The 19,735-nt window shown below is 38.5% G+C and overlaps 4 non-coding genes across 4 annotated transcripts; 2 read left to right on the forward strand and 2 right to left on the reverse strand.

The window, feature by feature from the left end:
* Window positions 1–6,703: 6,703 nt before the first annotated feature.
* LOC148096416 (5S ribosomal RNA) lies at window positions 6,704–6,822 on the reverse strand. The gene has a single exon (XR_015717264.1). It is a non-coding gene; the product is annotated as a 5S ribosomal RNA (ribosomal RNA).
* A 346-nt stretch (window positions 6,823–7,168) lies between these two features.
* LOC148096417 (5S ribosomal RNA) lies at window positions 7,169–7,287 on the forward strand. Its single transcript, XR_015717325.1, has one exon. It is a non-coding gene; the product is annotated as a 5S ribosomal RNA (ribosomal RNA).
* Window positions 7,288–8,125: 838 nt separating this feature from the next.
* LOC148096418 (5S ribosomal RNA) lies at window positions 8,126–8,244 on the reverse strand. The gene has a single exon (XR_015717302.1). It is a non-coding gene; the product is annotated as a 5S ribosomal RNA (ribosomal RNA).
* Window positions 8,245–8,601: 357 nt separating this feature from the next.
* On the forward strand, window positions 8,602–8,720 carry LOC148096419 (5S ribosomal RNA). The gene has a single exon (XR_015717266.1). It is a non-coding gene; the product is annotated as a 5S ribosomal RNA (ribosomal RNA).
* Window positions 8,721–19,735: the final 11,015 nt, after the last annotated feature.

Raw genomic sequence — 19,735 nt, forward strand, 5'->3', positions numbered from 1 at the left:
CCTTGTATGCCAAGTAGTCTACAGTCAAAACTGAGTTTTGGTAATGCAGCAGGACAAAGATCCCAAGCACATCAGCAGAGCTACAACAGAATCAAGTTGTTGCAATGGCCCGGTCACAGTCCACACCTCAACCTGAAAAACAGTGCTGGGAACTTAAGAGAGCCTTAGATAAACAAATACCACAAACCTCAATGAACTGACGAAACAATGTAAAGAAACGTCAGCCAAAAGTCCTGCACAACCGTGTGACAGACTAAGAGTCATACAGAAACAATTTGGTGACACTGTTGCTGCTAAAAGGTGGCTCTACAACCTACTCACTCATGTACTGTGCTTAGTTTTTCAGAGTATTCTATAGATTCCTATGAAAACACTCTTTTCCACATGACTGTATGTCAGATAAAACAGATCTGATCTGTGAAGAGGATTCTGAGAAGAGAAAACATCTGGGGACCTGTCCCGAAAAGTTAATTTTGTTCATCTGGACATAGAGTTTTCAGTAGGAGGAACGCTCTGTCACTCATCCGAGTTCGACTTCCGACTTCTTCTGTCTCAGCTCAGTGCAGGTTTCCCCAACCTTTGTTTGAATTTAGACTTTACATGTTGTCCAGTTTCAGGCAAGGTAACTGAAAAATGTGCTGAGGATAAATGATCAATTAGGCAGATGTAAATGAACAACAGCTGCAGGCGGGTGGCTCTGACATCACACCTGATGGAGACCTAGAAGGCAAGATTCAATTGTTTTGGAGTTTCTGAAGACCTTCTATGACTCTGGGGTGACATCAATCATCTTTTATGGTGTGTTCTGCTGGGACAGCTGGGGCTTCCCTCTTTTCCCTGCTGGGATGGGCACGCACACGTCGCTGAGATGTGTGGTCTCAGGTAACTGGTACTGCTGGAGGCTGCAGGTGACATAGTCATACTATACCAGTGTAATAACTGAAATAACACAAATAGAAATGAATAAATAAAGAGATAACATAGTCACATGAACAAGAGGAGCCTATAGAGATTCTAAGTGGCTGATCTTGCAAAAGCAAAATGTGTCCTGCACCACGATGCATTCAGGTCAGGTCTTTAAAATGAGGTATATACAACATCAGGGGAATAACAGCACGTGATATATTACACCGTGCCATTATTTACTTAACAAAAACTAAGCCAAAATGCAATTTCTGTACTTTTTCACAAATGTCAATATTTTATTAATTTACTTATTTTTAAAATGTGGTTTATAGAATTTAAAAAAAAATAGCTGCAATTGTTGTAACGCGAGCTATGAAAGACAACCTGCATCTGCACCTGTGGTCACTGGTCCTCACATCATGTTTGCAGCATGTTCTGAACCACAAACAGAGCAGTGCTAACTGGTGGGCTAGTGAGGTAGACACTGATGCTAGTGATTATTTAAGGTGGGGCTGCTGAAATGTTTAAAAGCTGAAGCCCCCAAAGTGTTATTTGTTGCTCTGTGACACAAATGAGCTCCAACCTGCTCAGGTAGAATTTAAAAACAGCTGAGCTGCACTAGATCTGGTCTCTGCTCATCTTGACTCCTCGTTTGGTAAGAACTTTTTATTTGTATATTTAAAATCTTTTATAGACAACAGGCTTATTTTTGAATAACTCAATCTCCTGCCACACTCATACTCACATTCACTAACCAGATATGGGCTTTAAAACATGCATCATCTGGGTTTTCTGACCATGAATATCGTGCATAAGAAATGTGCATGCACAGGCAGAGGCCTATCTTTTTTTATTTATGTTCAAATAATGTTCAATTTTAATTCCCCCTTTAGAGCATTTCATTTACTGAAGACATCTTGAAGACATCCACCTGCTGTTCCAGACGACTGACTCGTGCAGATTAAACAACCAACCACTGATTAGTAAAGCAAAAAGCACGGTAAGTGTCCTCATTTGGAAAAGTTTGCTTAAAAGTTTCATAACTTTATAATATAAATAATTATATTTAGCAAGAATGTTGTCATGACTGAGTGCAATGACCGTTTCCCTCTGTAAGGTTCAATGTGTGGATGCAAGTAGAGAAGTTGCTTTTAGATACACCTCATGAACTCTTCAACTGAGACTCAAAAATCATCAAATTTATTTAAATTACTTAATTTGTTGTTCATTTTCACTCGTTTACCATATCTACCATATGTAAGTAAATGATTACAATTGCCTGTTTTAAAAATATCCAGTAATACTCTAAAAAACGTACACAATATTATTGTTCAACATGTCCTCCAGCGCCTCTCTGATAAGTTTCAAAATATTTACTGAAGAAAAAATTGACTGGTTTAGATGTTGAATTTTTTGAAGCTGTTATATTGATTTTGATTTTTTTTATTTTATCGTTTAATGACTTAAAAGACTACATTAGAGGGAATAAGAAAGTAACGACAGCTGTTTTTGGTTATTTTTAAATGATGGTTGGCGTTTACTAGATGACCCTCAGAGCACCAGGAATGCTTTGCTTACGGCCACACATTGAACCGTAAATGGCGACGTAGTCGCGCAAATTATTTTCTAGAGTAGATAGCGGGCCAAAATTAATATTTGAACTGAGGGGGTGCTTCGCAGACATATTTTCAGGCACTCTCCAATAACCGGCAGTCTTTACGGTGAGGACACACAAACATTAACCCGACTGGAACATAACTATATGAAAATATATGATCTGTATTTGTGTTCGCTTCGTAGTTACACTGTTTAAAACAAGATATTAAACCAAACTGCGGTAATTACCTGTCCAGCAGAGAGCTCAGGTAAATTCTTTCTGTCTGCTTTGCTTTACCAGAGATCGTCTGTCTTTTCCTTTCGACTTGTCTCTCCGCGCTTTCTGCTCAAGTCAGCCCCCTCCTCTCCCGCGCATGTCCGACAGGGTCTGCGCAGCGCGTGCACCACAGGTGTGGGGAAGTACTGATTAGTGTTGCAGTTTCAAAATAAAAGCTGCCAAAAAGCGAAACATGGTGCCTTCAATGTTTCAAACCATATTCCAGGGTTTTTAGTTCACCATGTATAATGTTAAAACAAGAAAATAAAAGATAGATCTGAACGTTTGAAAATGTTTTGGAAAAATTATATAAAAAATAGATGAAAAACACTGAAATTATCCTTTTATTTATGTTGATCCATTAAGTTGGTTCATTTTTTGTTACATAAGTTGTTTTTAAAGTTAAACTTGTGTGGGTTTCTATATAAGTCAATAAAAAACAACAACAAGCCATTAAATGCCATTAATGAAAAGTAAACTCTGCCAAAGAAACTGAGAGATGGGACACGTGGAGTTCAGTTTGCAAATTTATCTGAAACAATAAACATCTATGAATAAAAGTTTTCTGGTCAGCAGCTTGTAAGAAAGACAAAAAAAGTAAAAAGATGGTCATGAAAAGAAGCTACCATCTGTCACGTGGTTCTGTGTATTTACATTGCATACCATGGGGAAATAATCATTTGATCCCCTGTTGACAACACCTTTCTCACGATCATCATCACCCCATGAGGCAAGATCTTGCATGCAGCAAGATAAGAGGTCTTCGGTCTTGACTATGGTGGCACAAGACTGTAGATTTGTATTGTCCCTGTAGACCTCAGTAACAAATCCTTTGACACCTCTGCAGTCTTCCCCATGGTGGTGTAGAAGTTGGAATGGAAGAGACTGATACTGTAGAGGTGTGCTTTTTACACAGAATAAACTGAGATCAAGATTGTCTTTAAATGGCTAATTTATTAAGTGCAATCCAATCTGTGGGAGCCAGAATTCTAGCTTGGTTATTGGGGATCAAGTACTTAGTTCAATCAATGTCATGCAAATCAGTTTGTTTATGTGATGTGTTGTTTTCTGGATTTGGTTGATATTCTGTCTCTCCATTAAAATGAAACTACCATAAATATTAGAGACTGTTCATTCCTTTGTAATGGAGCAAAATTACAAATTCAGCAGGAGATTAAATAATTAATCCACTTCGACAATGACAAGATATTTTTTCTGCTCCAAATTCTTAATTTGGAAAATGTTCCTGTTTTTCTTTCTCCAGGAAACAATGAGGATCCTGTTTGCCTGTTTGCCGCTTATGGTGCTCTTTGCCACTGGACTCTCAAAACCAGCCAATCTTAAACCCAAACCAATTGAGAAGCGTCAGAATGAAACCCCTTATGAAAAGTTTAAACGACAGCATGTAGATGCCAAGATGACTGCGAAAAAATGTGATGCAGAAATAAAAAACAAGCAGATCTACAATGTTGACAACACTTGTAAGGACACAAACACGTTCATCCTTAGTGATTATGAAAAGGTCAAAGCCATTTGTAATGGTCATGGGTCACCTCATAAGAATACTTGCTTGACAGAGAGTAAAGCAAAGTTCAGTATTGTTAAATGTGAACTAAAGAATAATGGAGGCAGGAAACCCAACTGTCAGTATAAAGGCAAACTTCTCACTAAAAGAATTGTTGTAGTGCAATGTGGAGGATTACCTGTGCACTATGAGAAGGACATAGTGACCTTTGAATCCAATAACGCAACTATAGGAAAAATCCCCATGGACTCTACCTCTGTACCCACAAATATACATGTCTGAGAAAACAAAAGAGCAACATTTATCCTCAGCTCTAACCAAAAGTCGCTGGAAACATCTTGTTCGTTACAAGTTTTCACTCGAGCCTGTCTTATCAGTAACTGTTACATTTAACATGTGACCAGCTTCACACATTTCATTAAATAATATAAAACTATTTTAAAACTATATTCAAACCACCAATACTGATATATTAACTGTACCGACTGTAGGATGCTGTGTAGAAATAATATCTTCAATCAAACTTGCTTCTAATAAAATATTTTTATTTGATTTGTTTATTGACATTTTTTTTTCTTCAATTTTTACCATCACCAGTCACAGGACTCCTAAGGTGAAATGTTCATATTCAGCACCCTGCCTCTCAGATGTTTTTTGTTTTTAATGTTATTACATTTTATTGCTTTTTTCTTTCATTTTATGCCAACATTTGATTTCTAAGATGAGCTTTAAAGCATCAGAATTATAGCAAAAGTCTAAATATCGTTGCTATCACTCCTGCTGCAAAGATCAGGGTCAAACATTGTTGGGCTTCCTTCTGTGTACACACCTGCATGAAGGAGTGTTAGGGCCACATTAAGAAAACCAATATTACTGATTACTTGGAGAATAAAGTCAAAATTATTATTAGTATTCAAGAATAAAGTTGTAATTCAATTTAGAGAAACATGTTGAAATGTGGAGATTGCCATTGTTGTTTCAAGACAAACTACCACATTTGCTTTACTGCCTGCAAAATGCCTTGTTTACATGACTTAATGAAATAAACTGATCGCACGTCTTGTGATACACCAAAAATCCTCTGTATTGAAATCGGATGTAACCATTGATAATCATGCAGCTGTTCATTTTCTGTCTCACCAGATGCAGTGAAGTATGATTTCACTAACTCAGAGGGTGTAGCAACTGTAGCAGTTTGTCTTGAAACAACAAATGTAATCTCAACATTTCATTTTTCCCCCAAAATAGATTTTCTACTTTAATGTTGAAATTTCTACTTTATTAAACACTGTCTCACAGACAGACTGTAGCTTGGAGACAAATGAGATGAGCGGAACATCTGCCGGAATATACAATCACAAAAGAAAAGTGAATTCACAAAGGGAACACACACACACACACACACATTGTCACACACACAGTCTCCAACAAGATTTAAATTATGGCAGCTTTTAGTGGAAATAGCTGACTGCAGCATCACGATGGCACTAATGTAAAGGGTTGATTGACATGGATTGACAGCAACATCTGCAATTAAAGTACCCAGTGCAGCACCAAAGTGCTGTACAGTAAATAAGTAAAAAAAAAAAACCAGTAGAATAAAACAAAACAGAATAAAATAAAACACATAGTAAAGATTAAAGCAGCCCTATATTTAAAAAAACAAGACAGAACAGCATATAATCAACTAAAACAACTAACATAAAAATAAACTAAAACTAACATCTTACAAGGTGTCAAAGGTCAGGGTGAAGAGATGGGTTTTCAGGAGTGATTTAAAAACAGGCTGAGAAGAGGCCTGTCTAATCTCTACAGGCAGATCGTTCCACAGTTTGGGAAATGCTGCAGCAAAAGCACGATGTCCTCTAAGTTTACGCTCAGTCCTGGGTACATTCAGGAACAGCTGACCAGCTGACCTGAGAGAGCGGCTGGACGTATAAGGCTGTAGCAGCTCAGAGAGATAAGATGGGGCTAGGCCATGGAGGGCTTTAAAAGCAAATAAAAGAATTTTAAAATGAATGTGATGTGGTGTTTTTCCTGTAATTCTCTGTTAACTATGAACCAAAACTGTTTGATTGTTTTTTATAATTAGATTAAATTCCACTTGGCACATGTTGTTTGTTTGTTTTTTCTCTAACTTACTATGTCTCCATCTTATTCTCTCCCTAGTAAATGTGTTTTGTCCGTTTAATCAGTTATTGACAGTATGGTGCTGTTTTAGGTTTTATGGCTGTTACTGTCAAAAGGAAATATTCCCTATGAGAGGTCTGTAATTAGCGCCTGGGAAATGGTCAGCGAGGCGCTTTTGTGCTTAAAAGAAAGCAGGAAGAAACTAGAAAGAGCAGGAAGGAGTAGTGACAGTTTTAGCGCCCTCTGCAGTTTGTGTGTGGAAGTGCAAAAGCTTACAGCACCTGGTATTCCCAGGCGGTCTCCCATCCAAGTACTGACCAGGCCCGACCCTGCTTAGCTTCCGAGATCAGACGAGATCGGGCGTGTTCAGGGTGGTATGGCCGTAAGCGAGGAAAGCCCGCTAGAAAACACCTTTTATACTTGGCAAATGTCACACACTTTCAAATATAGGATTGTGCTAAGCTTCACGTGTTACAGCCAAAACATGCAAACCTTTCTTGTCAACTGCAGCTTCAACACTGAGCTGCAAAAATGCTTTTCCCGCCGTAACGTCACGACAATAACACGTTCGTTTCTCACAGCACAGTGTTAAAGTGACAGAGAGCACACAGTGTGTTTGGAAGTCCAACATTTTTGTGGTTTGGACAATTCAACTTATATACAGGACATAAAAACGTAAGCATGACTGTGTCATCACAGCATGTATAAAAAGGCTGTTTCTGACGCCGTGCCTCGCTTACGGCCACACCACCCTGAACACGCCCGATCTCGTCTGATCTCGGAAGCTAAGCAGGGTCGGGCCTGGTCAGTACTTGGATGGGAGACCGCCTGGGAATACCAGGTGCTGGAAGCTTTTGCACTTCAACACACAAATGACAGTTTAAATATTGAAACGGATCTGAGGCGGCACTCTTTAAGCTCATTTTCTAATAGGATGGTTAGTGAGTCTTGTGCAAAGAGCTCTTCCACTGATGTAGTAATGTCAAATTCTTCAAGCGTTACATCAATATCACTGTACATGCACAGAGCACCTGTGGATGTTTTTGTGCAAACACTCACAATTGTTTATGACGTGAATATTGCAGCATTAAGTATGCATTATGACTGTGCTGTCATGTGCAGGTATTAAAAATAAAAGTAGAAACTAATCAGTATCCTTCACTCTAAATTGTTTTTTAAATCCCAATAAATGGGTTACAGTATCTACATGAACCCCGTTATCGAGGAAGCCTCTCACTTACGGCCATACCACGCCTGTTCTCATCTGATCTCTGAAGCTAAGCAGGGGCGGTCCTGCATAGTAGCGTCACCTTCACCTTGCTCCATGTTAGAAACTCCATGATATCGTGTTCCCTGCTCAGGGTAGCACACTGATGCGCATTTATTCAGTATTCTTCGGGGCCGCAGTCGGCAGCCAATAAGAGTTCAAACTCGTTGCACATGGGTGTCAGGTTGACGCTGTGCCCGCTGCACAAGGTTAACAAGTTCCTCACTACTGAGCCCAGACGGACTAGCCATAGACATTTTCTACATTTACAGAATAAATAAGTTCGTGTATTTCCTAAATATTTCGTTCTTGTTGTTGTTTTGTTTTGTTTTGCACAAAAGCGAAATGCAATCAGGAGCGTTGTCATGAAGCTGCCTCCACTGAGTGAGCAGCGCCCTCTGCAGTTTGTGTGTGGAAGTGCAAAAGCTTACAGCACCTGGTATTCCCAGGCGGTCTCCCATCCAAGTACTGACCAGGCCCGACCCTGCTTAGCTTCCGAGATCAGACGAGATCGGGCGTGTTCAGGGTGGTATGGCCGTTAGCGAAATGATTGTTCAGAAACGACCTTTTTATACATGCTGTAGCGACACATACACGCTTACGTTTTTGTTTTCTATATTTAAGTTAAAATGTCCAAACGACAAAAATGTTTGACTTCCAAATCGACCTAACACACTGTGTGCTCTCTGTCACTTTAACACTGTGCTGTAATCAACGAACATGTGTTATTATGGTGATGTTACCGCGGGAAAAGCATTTTTGCAGCTCAATGTTGAAGCTGCAGTTAATAACGAAGGTTTGCATGTTGTCGCTGTAACATATGAAGTTTAGCACAATAATAGATATCAAACTGTGTGACATTTGCCACCGATAAAAGGTATTTTTTACAGCTCTGCTTTCGCTTACGGCCATACCACCCTGAACACGCCCGATCTCGTCTGATCTCGGAAGCTAAGCAGGGTCGGGCCTGGTCAGTACTTGGATGGGAGACCGCCTGGGAATACCAGGTGCTGTAAGCTTTTGCACTTCCACACACAAACTGCAGAGGGCGCTGCTGCTCCTGCTTGTGCTTAGAGGCAAGAGAAGTTAACATTTATGGGTGATAAAATCCTTTTTCTATCTTTTTAACATGAGAATATCAGTTTTCCATCTTGTGTTCCAGAGTAATCGGACAAAAGACAAACATAGAACAAGGAAAAAAGAGGCCAAGTGTCTCGCCTATAAAACAAAATTACTGTTTTCTGAATAGTCTCGCACAGATAAACATTTGCAGGGAATACCTTTTCCTTCAAAACAAACGTCACAGACTGTGTTTTTCTTTACTGATTGTATTTGAGTAGAAACTCAGATTAAAATGGCATCAGTGCTCATAAAATGATTTAAATGTAAAAGTAGGTGTAGTGGATCACTTTGCGTAGATCTAGATAAAAGTGCAGTAAGCAAAGACTACAGTGGTCATTGAGCAGCTGTTCCTATAATGTGAATCTGGGATAAAGGCACAGATTATTTGTTTGCCTTTGTTTCTTGGTTATTTCTTTCTTATCCAAATGGAAAAAGAGAGCATAAAAGTACTGTTTACAAGCAGCTTATCTATCTCATTGTGCCCACTATCATAAAATCTTGGTTGACTGAGCACTGAGCCATCTACCACTCAAAATTGAACCTGTGTGGGACAACAACAAAGTCCAGTATACTAAGTTTCAGTAATGTGCAGTTTTTTCTGTGGAAGATGTAAATCACAGTCAAATATTTTTCATACGAGGTGAAGGTTCTGCAATGTTCTGTCAGTGCGCCCCAGGGCAGCTGTGGCTACAATGTAGCTTGCCATTACCAGTGTGTGAATGGGTGGATGACTGAATGTAGTGTAAAGCGCTTTGGGGTCCTTAGGGACTAAGTAAAGTGCTGTACAAATACAGGCCATTTACCATTTAACTCAACAAGCCCTATTAACTTCTTATCAGTGATCATGACAAGTGTTAGTTTCTCTTTGCAGCATAAAAAGGATTATCTTAAAAGCACTTGTTGGATTGACCAATATTTAGAACAACGGAAAGTCCAAGGAACTCACTGTAAACCATTTTAAGCCATTTTTATACACTTACAGATTTGTTTCAAACAATCGTTTGTAATTACAAGTTGCTTTAATGTGTTACCACTTTGCCAAGGACTGGAAGAAGACCAAAGAGTCCCCCTTAGATCAGAGGGAATTTCTTATTACTGTGAACTGAGAGGATCCCAACCACAAAAAAACAATTTACTTCTGGAAAGACAGCTTTATGGGCAGACTAGACTATGACTGAGCTATATGGCCACAATGACAACAGTATGTTTGGTGTATCAAAGGTGATCCTTTGAAATCTGAGAACACGGTGCCAGATGTTAAGCCTGGTGGTGGTAGGATCATGCTCCGGTGCAATGGATCAGTGGCACTGATCCATTGCACAAATTGATGGAATAATGAAGGAGGAGTTTACAATTCATAATTGAAACTGACCTTCAGAGATAGAAAACCTCTATATTCAATGTTACTCCAAATGTTCATCCTCGACTTATTAGTAAAAAACAAAAACAAATTCATTATATAATATGTTCTGATGACATTCATCAGAGGCTTGGTCAAGTAAATGAACATGACATTAAGAGCAGAAAACACTGCAAGAGAAGTAATTCAAAACATGACTTTCCGTGAAGCCGTGCTGTCACACTGTGGCTAGACTGAGGGTTTGTCAAACATCTGATGACACTGCATCACAGAATTATCATTAACCACTTTGCTCTTTTTATGACCACAACTCAGCACCTTATGAGTGTTTGCAGCTTGGTAATGCACCGTGTACCAAAACTGTGAACAACTGAATCTGTTCTGAGAGCAGAAGAAACTTCTACAATTGCAATAACTCTAGATGTTATCACACTAACTACACATGTTATAATATGGTGTTACAAAGTGTTACATTATATATAATGTAACACTTTGTGTCATGTAAAACTCTGAAATCAAGCCTATAAATGGCCGTTTTTGACTACTTTTGAGTTTAACTTTATATATTTCACTTTTAGAAACTGCTTATTTCGCCTTGTTTGGTGTCATTATTTTCAGCACACCAGCACAAATAAGAATATACAGTTATTATTTCAATTTGGCTGCGTTTTTGACACTCAAAAACCACAAACAAAAAAACATAAAAGGCTAGACTACACACTCCAAAAATGCCACAAATCTCAAAACTCGCTGTTGATGTCGCTGTTTGGCCTTCACTTTAACAACTTCTCCTTTTCCTCAGCAGCCATATAATTTTGTGATTGGCCGTCATGCTGCATTTTCCCCCAATACGAAATGGAAATCACGTTTTACTAGCATTTTTTTTTTCGTTACATCCTTAGAAGATGCAGTTTTTACCGTTTCTTCCAGCACTAAAGGTGATTCTCAAAACTGGTATGTAGTTTGAAGTCTTTCTGACCCAAACTGAAACGAGACTCAGTGAGGGTTACTTCACACAGCTCATGTTGTTCAGAAAGCACTTTTAATGCTTCAATACAAATGAAGAAGATAAATAGCAGCCAGATGCTGCTAATCAACTGCACTTGATTCTTGGTTTACCAGCAAGTGTGAGCATTTCTATGAAAGCATAATTGGCAGTTAACACAGTGTCATAATTTTTCTAGAGATGGACGTCCTAGAAAATTCACCCCAGGGTCAAACTGTGCAATGTTCAGAAAAAGGTCAAAAATACAAGGTTACACCTCAGACTCTACAGGCCTGAGTTAGCATGTTAAGTCCATGACAGTACAATTTGAAAAAGTTTGAATAAGTGTGGCCCTTGAATAAGGGTTGCAAGGAGAAAGTCTCTTCTCTCTAAACAGAGCATGACGGCATGAATGCAAATTTGGTAGCAAAGTTGCAAAGCATACCAGCACGAACGCCTCATACAAGCTGTCAGCACAGTGGTGAAGGGGTGATGACTTGAGCTTGTTTTGCAGCTACAGAACCTGGGCCCCTTGCACCATCAAATTTTCACTGAACTCCCTTGTATACTAAGTACTCTAGAGTCAAAAGTGAGTTTGGGTCAAGCAGCAGGGCAAAGATCCCAAGCACATCAGCAAAGCTGCAACAAAATGGCTAAAAAAAAAAGACAAGAATCAAGGTTTTGCAATGGCCCGGTCACAGTCCAGACCTCAACCTAAAATTCAGTGCTGGGAACTTGAGAGAGCTGTACATAAACAAATACCACAAACCTCAATGATCTGACAAAGCCATGTAAAGAAGAGTGAGTCAAATATCCTGAGCAACCTTGTGACAGACTGATAGTCATACAGAAACAATTTGGTAACATTATTGCTGCTAAATGTAGCTCTATAAGTTACTAAATCAGTGTTCTTATTTTTTACTAGTACTCTATAGATTCCTCAGAAAACACTCTTTTCCACATGACTGTATGTTTGTTTGTTTTCTTCTGACTGTGCTATGAGGATTAAGTTAAGATTTTCTTAACAGTGCAGCAGCAGCTGGAGAATGCTGCTTGGCTAACAGGAAGTTCTAAAAGACCTGATCAAATGTCTTACTGGAAATATTTGGTAAGTTAAACAGCAAACAATATAAATGAGAATATTGTTGAGACAGCAAAAGTTGAACTGAAAGGTGGTTTATTTTGTTTATTCTGGCGGTTTTACTGCTTTATTTTTATTTGACTCTCACAAAAAGCTCTGCTGTACATCTGTGAAGACAAATATATACACAAGAGAATTTTATACCTTATAGCTCACAAGTAAAACAGACATGATGTGTGAATACAGAGCAGAGGAAAAATTGGGGGGACCTGTGCCAAACAGTTAATTCTGTTCACCTGGACGTAGCGTTTTCAGTGGGAGAAGCGCTCCGTCATTCATCCTGCACTGAGTCAGATTTTGCTACATGATTGCTAAATGATTCCTGCAAACGTTCTGTGATGATTCAGAAAATATTATAAATGGGGATGACAGGAAGAACAGATCTGGAGACAAACTAAAGTGATTCCATGTCTCTTTTGAGTAAGCTTTGATGTTTGAACATATCCAATTAGAAGTTTCAGGGCTCTAATTGTGCTATGTGCTAAATGCTCATTTTTATGCAGCATTAATCTCATTGTTTTAATAGTGCTACATTTGACCTTGTCTCTGATTGGAGCACTCACAGGGATCATGTTGTGTGGAAGAAGAGTTCAGCTGAACAACACATGACATATTACACCGAGTTAACAAAAACTAAGCCAAATGCAGTTTTAAACAAAAAAAAAATCATTATTCTGGGTGTTTACCTAATTTTATTTTTAGACACATTTTATTTATTTATTTATTTAAAAGTAATATTTTACAGAAAAGTTTTACAGAAAAATGCCTCTTTATTCTCTTCTATTGTAAAGCCAGGTATGCACGACAACCTGCAGCTGCATGCTGTTGTGGTCATTGGTGTCACATTAGGTTTTGAACCACAAACGGAGACGTTTCTTAGAACTGCTGGGCTAGTGATGTAGGTATTGATGCAAATGGCTGCTTAAGGTGGTGCCACAACAGTGTATACAAACTGAAGCTCCCAGAGCCAAATGTTATTTGTTCTTCTGTGAGTGAGGTGAACTATAACCTGCTCAGGTAGAATTTAATAACAGCGAGTCTGAACTGCACTTGACTTGATCTCTGCTCATCTCCAGGTTTCACTTCTCATTCAGTAAGAACTTGGTTTTTATATATTACATTTTTAAAGACAACAGACTTTTGCATACTTCCAAGAAAGAGGGTGAACTCACTCTCCTGCCACACTTATACTCACATTCACATACTCATCTCCAGACATTGGCTTCAAAACATGCTGGCATCATCTGGGTTCTGTGAGGATGCATATCATACATAAGTAATGCAAGTACTGCATGTCAGGATGGAGGCCTGTCTTTACTGATTTATGTTCAAATAAAGTTTAACTTTAATTCCACCTTCAGGGCATTTCAGTCGCTGAAGTCATCTTCACCACCTGCTCTTCCAGACGACGGACTTGTGCCTGAACACCTGCAGTTAACCAACCAAACACTGATCAGTAAAGCAAAAAATGGTATATGTTCTCATTTGGAAAAATTCAAATCAGGCACGTGCAGAGGGGGGGGGCTAGAGGGGCTTGAGCACCCGCCCCTTTCCTGATGGGTGCCCAAAGTGCCCTTTTGTTGAGGCAACTTTTTAAAAAAAAAAGTATTTTTTTTTTTAATGTGTGTGTGCGTGCGGAGTCCTGTCTGTGCCCCTCAACAATAATATTTAACTATTAATCACAGTTTTGCTAAATAAAAGGATCTGGCTTGCATCAGTCACATGATCACATTTAACCAATGATCGCCCTTGATGGCAGAACGCGCTGGTTACGAGCCGGGAACGAGCTCACAAAGAGCACGCGCATTTTTTGCGGTCCGGAGCTGTAGGAGAAACAAGTTAACTCAGAGACACAGACTGATGCGACAAAACCAGTAAGTAGGTGTACAGCGTACACTGTAGTGTATAGCACACAGGAGTATTAGCTTATTATGTACACGTTGGTAAGTTGAAGCAAACGAGCGTGCTGTGTGTGCAACAGCGTGACAAACATTAACTGTCCTTTTATTAACGGCACAAGTAGTGCTGGTCATAGCTGCTGGCTACCTGTGTAAGGCTGTCATGGGTCTGTAGCTCTGTCACCGTTTTAGGGAACATATTTAGTTTTAAAGTAAGTTTCCGGGCTTTTCCTGCCTTTCTGGAGGGATTATATTTCACTAAAAAACGATCTAATATGCATGTCCACATAATTATGCAGTATTATAATTATAATATATTAAAAACCACACGCTGTATTTTAAAGAACATACATTAAGAAGCAGATTATATTAGATTTATATTTTAAATAAGACAAAGTTTGGATTTTACAGCAGTAAAATGATTGTATCTCTACAGTTTAAAAATGTAACAAGCTTTGCCCTGCACAGAGTGGATAGTGAAACAAATGGAATCATCATAAATACATTATTTCATATTTATTACTTCTCCCTCCTCATTGCTTTATTATTGTAGCTCTAGTAATAAATAATAATGTAAGGATTCTGGATCAGCACCGTGATGCCCATAGTATATACAGTATTCTGAAGAAGGTCTAAAATGTCACTGTGTGTGTGTGCATGTGTGTGTTTTATTTAGATGGATTTAAAAAATATATATTACTCATGATATAACATTGTCCAGACATGGCTGGTAAGGACATGAGAAGGAAACAGTAGGAGCTGTGTGAGGCTACTAAAGGCAGTGCTATAACATTTTTCTGTCATCATTTTATTATAGATTAAGTGCAAGAGTTGTTAGGTGTGGATAATTAGATTATAGTTTATTGCAATAGCAAGTTGTGCCTTGTTCTCAGATAGACAGCAAGTGGAGAGTGATATATGAAATGATGGGATGGAAGGAAGAAGAGAAGCAAAGAGTGATTCACAGGCAGAGCCTAAATTATTTCTCACAGTTTTTTGTTGCCTTATGGTTCCAAGCGCTGTCACCAATCTTTGCATTTTGTTATTATCTCATGACACTTGTTTAATCAGCTACCATCTCTCCTATGGACTTTTTAATGTCTACAGTCTCAGATCAACACAGCCCTGCCCTCCAGCACTATCCACAGCAACCCCTCTACAGCAACATTGTACATCGGGTAAAGCATCGGCTACGTTTGCTTTGCCTTGTTGCCCATATTAGATTCTTGATGAATGTGTGTTGTTGTTATTCAGCCTGGTTCAATGTGCCCCTTTTTAACTTTGAGCACCCGCCCCTTTAAACCTCTCTGCACGGCCCTGATTCAAATTACAAGTTTTATAAATTTCTAATATAATAATTACATTTAGCAAAACTGTTGTCTCTTTGTGATCACATCTATTATCAATATCAGTGCTTACACAGCTGTGACATGTATGAAGATAATATTTTTTGTGACAGCTATTACCTAACTGCATTCAGCCACCTATGATCCTGTGTATGGTTCAACTCTTGAACAACCAAAAAACCCACCAAGGTTATTTAAAAGGCTTATTCTCAGGAGGATTAATTTCCACTTGTTTACATAAACTTGTTTTCTTTTTTGCAACCAATTAAATAACAAAATGCAAAAATCATAACAATAAAACAACTTCCAAACATCCTATATCAAAACAGACCAACTTTTATCCTGGGCTGCATAAATTTGAATAAAACCTTTGCTACATATATGTTTATATTAATAAATTAATAAAGTAAAATTGTTATTATTAGTGGTAAATGATTTGTGTGTTTGTTGGATGCACCTCAGAGCAACAGGAAACATGTTGAACCGTAAATAGTGAAGTAGATGCGCACATCGTTTTCAAGAGTAGGTAGCGGGATCAAAGTGCAGATGGCATAACGGTGTCAATATTAGACTGAAGGGTCACATTTTCAGACACGCTCCAGTAACCTGCAGTCTTTACAGTGAGGACACACAAACATTAACCCGACTGGAACATCACTGTATGAAAATATATGATCTGTATTTGTCTTAGCTTCAAACACTGTTTAAAATCAAATATTAAACCGAACAGCGGTAATTACCTGTTCTGCAGAGCTGTGTGTAGCCATCAGTTAGAAAAATCAACAGGTCCTGTTCCCCTGTGAAAAGTCGCTCTGCTGACTCTTCAAGCTCAGGTTAACTCTGTCTGCTTCTGTTGTCTGTTAACATAATATCTTTGACAAATTTCAGTCTGGCTTTCATAGAGCTCATTCTACTGAAACAGCCTTTCTTAGAGTTTCCAATGACATTCTGATGCAAAACAATGCAGGAAAGTGTTCTGTACTCCTAATGTTGGACCTCACGTCAGCCTTTGACACCGTTGACCATTACATTTTGCTTGAAAGGCTGAAATACTGGGTTGGTGTATCTGGGTCTGCCTTAGAGTGGTCCTCCTCGTATCTCTATGAACGATACTTTTCTGTGGCGGTCTCTAAGTACAGGTCATCTTCCACGTCCCTGTCCTATGGTGTGCCACAAGGTTCTGTGCTGTTTTTAATATATCTACTTCCTCTCCAGCATATTTTGAGCCCCTTTGAGGTCAGATCAGACAAGATCGGGCGTGTTCAGGGTGGTATGGCCGTAAGCGAGAGACATAATGCATAAAAGGCCTTTTATAGATGATTACAGATTTAGATTTGATGCATTACAGATAGATTACACCAGGGGTGTCGAACTCTTTATATATTTCACTTTAAAAAATTTACAGTCATCATTTCATTGTGACTAAATCTAAGCAGGAATGTTTTTTTTAAATCTCTATAAAAATGTTTTTAATCAGTCAATTTTAATATGAATTGAAAAATATAAATTGTATATTTCAAAACTATGTTTAAGTTGCTCCTGCCTTTTAACTGGACTTGGAGTATACATGCATAATAAACTGGACTGGGTTAAGAACACAGCTGCACTCTACAGGAAGGGCCAGAGTCGTCTCTATTTTCTGAGGACGATGCTCAGGATTTTTTACAAATATGTTGTGGCCAGTGCCATCCTCTATGCTGTTGCATGCTGGGGCAACAGGTTGACGGTCACAGGTGCCAACAGGCTCAAACTGATCCGCAAGACCAGTAATGAGTGGAGATGGAGATGGACTCCTTTAGGGTGTCTGAGAGGCAGATGTTGTCCAAGAAAAGAAGCACATTCAGTGAGAGACAGAGATTATTAAAATGCACCACTGAACAACACAGGAAATCAATCCTGCCCGTGGCCATCTCCCTGTACAACTCCTCCATCAAATACAGTTATACCCACTGGCACATGTTCTACAGTAAAATGACAAATGACAAAATTCACAAGTTAGATTTAAATGTCAGTCACACATATTTCCCCTCACCTCTTGATATTTATAATTGCGTGATTTGTGTGTATATCTATATCTATATATAGATATAGGTGTATATATATATATATATAGATATCTATATAGATATATAGATATCTATATAGATATATATATCTATATATATATATATATATCTATATATATCTATATATATCTATATATATATATATATATATATATATATATATCTATATCTATATCTATATATATCTATATCTATATATATATATCTATATATAGATATCTATATATATCTATATATATATATATATATATATATATATATATATATAGATATAGGTGTATATATATATATATATATATATATATATATACACCTATATCTATATATATCTGAATGAACGGATGTCCCAGAAAATTCACCCCAGGGTCAAACTGTGCAGTGGTCAGAAAAAGCTCAAAAATCCAGAAGCTACATCTCAGACTCTACAGGCCTCAGTTAGTATGTTAAATGTTAAAGGCCATGACAATTAGAAAAAGTTTGAATAAGTGTGGCTTGTTTGGAAGGGTTGCAAGGAGAAAGTCTCTTCTCTCTAAAAACAGCATGACAGCATGGCTGCAAGTTTGGTAGCAAAGTTGCAAAGCATACTGCACAAAAATCTCATACCATCTGTTAGTATGGGGTGATGATTTGAGCTTGTTTTGCAGCTACAGAACCTGGGCCCCTTGCAGTCATTGAGTTTTCCATGAATTTCCTTGTATGCCAAGTAGTCTACAGTCAAAACTGAGTTTTGGTAATGCAGCAGGACAAAGATCCCAAGCACATCAGCAGAGCTACAACAGAATCAAGTTGTTGCAATGGCCCGGTCACAGTCCACACCTCAACCTGAAAAACAGTGCTGGGAACTTAAGAGAGCCTTAGATAAACAAATACCACAAACCTCAATGAACTGACGAAACAATGTAAAGAAACGTCAGCCAAAAGTCCTGCACAACCGTGTGACAGACTAAGAGTCATACAGAAACAATTTGGTGACACTGTTGCTGCTAAAAGGTGGCTCTACAACCTACTCACTCATGTACTGTGCTTAGTTTTTCAGAGTATTCTATAGATTCCTATGAAAACACTCTTTTCCACATGACTGTATGTCAGATAAAACAGATCTGATCTGTGAAGAGGATTCTGAGAAGAGAAAACATCTGGGGACCTGTCCCGAAAAGTTAATTTTGTTCATCTGGACATAGAGTTTTCAGTAGGAGGAACGCTCTGTCACTCATCCGAGTTCGACTTCCGACTTCTTCTGTCTCAGCTCAGTGCAGGTTTCCCCAACCTTTGTTTGAATTTAGACTTTACATGTTGTCCAGTTTCAGGCAAGGTAACTGAAAAATGTGCTGAGGATAAATGATCAATTAGGCAGATGTAAATGAACAACAGCTGCAGGCGGGTGGCTCTGACATCACACCTGATGGAGACCTAGAAGGCAAGATTCAATTGTTTTGGAGTTTCTGAAGACCTTCTATGACTCTGGGGTGACATCAATCATCTTTTATGCTGTGTTCTGCTGGGACAGCTGGGGCTTCCCTCTTTTCCCTGCTGGGATGGGCACGCACACGTCGCTGAGATGTGTGGTCTCAGGTAACTGGTACTGCTGGAGGCTGCAGGTGACATAGTCATACTATACCAGTGTAATAACTGAAATAACACAAATAGAAATGAATAAATAAAGAGATAACATAGTCACATGAACAAGAGGAGCCTATAGAGATTCTAAGTGGCTGATCTTGCAAAAGCAAAATGTGTCCTGCACCACAATGCATTCAGGTCAGGTCTTTAAAATGAGGTATATACAACATCAGGGGAATAACAGCACGTGATATATTACACCGTGCCATTATTTACTTAACAAAAACTAAGCCAAAATGCAATTTCTGTACTTTTTCACAAATGTCAATATTTTATTAATTTACTTATTTTTAAAATGTGGTTTATAGAATTTAAAAAAAAATAGCTGCAATTGTTGTAACGCGAGCTATGAAAGACAACCTGCATCTGCACCTGTGGTCACTGGTCCTCACATCATGTTTGCAGCATGTTCTGAACCACAAACAGAGCAGTGCTAACTGGTGGGCTAGTGAGGTAGACACTGATGCTAGTGATTATTTAAGGTGGGGCTGCTGAA

This window comes from Neolamprologus brichardi, chromosome 23 (genome assembly GCF_056152115.1).
Source record: "Neolamprologus brichardi isolate AB-2024 chromosome 23, ASM5615211v1, whole genome shotgun sequence".
Classification (NCBI taxonomy): Eukaryota; Metazoa; Chordata; class Actinopteri; order Cichliformes; family Cichlidae; genus Neolamprologus; species Neolamprologus brichardi.